Source organism: Priapulus caudatus, unplaced genomic scaffold (assembly GCF_000485595.1).
Source record: "Priapulus caudatus unplaced genomic scaffold, Priapulus_caudatus-5.0.1 Scaffold898, whole genome shotgun sequence".
Taxonomy (NCBI): domain Eukaryota; kingdom Metazoa; phylum Priapulida; class Priapulimorpha; order Priapulimorphida; family Priapulidae; genus Priapulus; species Priapulus caudatus.
Genome location: NW_014577959.1, coordinates 77,688 through 78,618, shown reverse-complemented (window position 1 = coordinate 78,618; position 931 = coordinate 77,688). Strand labels below are relative to the sequence as shown.

The 931-nt window shown below is 58.2% G+C and overlaps 1 protein-coding gene across 1 annotated transcript in view; it reads right to left on the bottom strand.

Annotated features, from left to right (window-relative positions):
* LOC106814284 (CD109 antigen-like) overlaps nucleotides 1–931 on the bottom strand; it is a gene marked incomplete in the record, with an annotated part of 61,689 nt that overhangs the window by 34,451 nt on the left and 26,307 nt on the right.

The following is a 931-nucleotide window of genomic DNA, read 5'->3' as shown; positions in this document are numbered from 1 at the left end:
TGCTGATGCTGATGCTGATGCTGATGATGATGATGATGATGATGATGATGATGTTGCAGCTGCTGCTGATGATGATGACAATGCTGCTGCTGCTTTTAGTTACGCTCCTGATGTTGGTTTCTTATAAACTCATGCCACTTGAACCATAAACAGGGGGTAGTGAGTGACACCTTGCTGCGTCCCTCTCGCCTGTCAGGCATACAGGTGACGCACACGCACAGGTGTCAACAACGCTCGCTCAGGTGCGCACCGCAGCCCACAGGTGTGAAACCTAACCCCTGCTAATTACAGGTGAGAAGAACGACGGCACGAGGCCTGCCCACCAGGGGGCGTAACGACAGCATGAGGCCTGGTCACCAGGGGGCGTAACGACAGCATGAGGCCTGGTCACCAGGGGGCGTAACGACAGCATGAGGCCTGCCCACCAGGGGGCGTAACAACAGCATGAGGCCTGATCACCAGGGAGCGTAACGACAGCAGTCACGTGCAGCGAACATGTGCAATCTCACTCGCTCGAGTAATCGCGCATAAAATGAGCTTAAATCATAGAGTAGCCACCGGTCATCCACGAGGCGACGTGGTCTCCCCCAGTCAGCGTGAGCGCGGCCACTGAGACGAGGGTAGGCGTGGCACCCGCCGGTGTGGGTGGGAGGCAGTAAGGAGTAAGGGTCGCGGTGAGGGTGGGCGTGGCACCCGCCGGTGTGGGTGGGAGGCAGTAAGGAGTAAGGGTCGCCGCGACCCTTACTCCTTACTGCATCCCACCCACACCGGCGGGTGCCACGCCCACCCTCGCCCTGTAAGCGTATCGTAATGGTTCGAAGGGTGTGTGACACAAATCTTCTAGTGACACACTGCCCATCCTGCCCACTTAACATGGACGTCGCTTTCGCCCCTGCCCCCCTCTCTTCGCAATCCTCCTCTGGCAATGTCG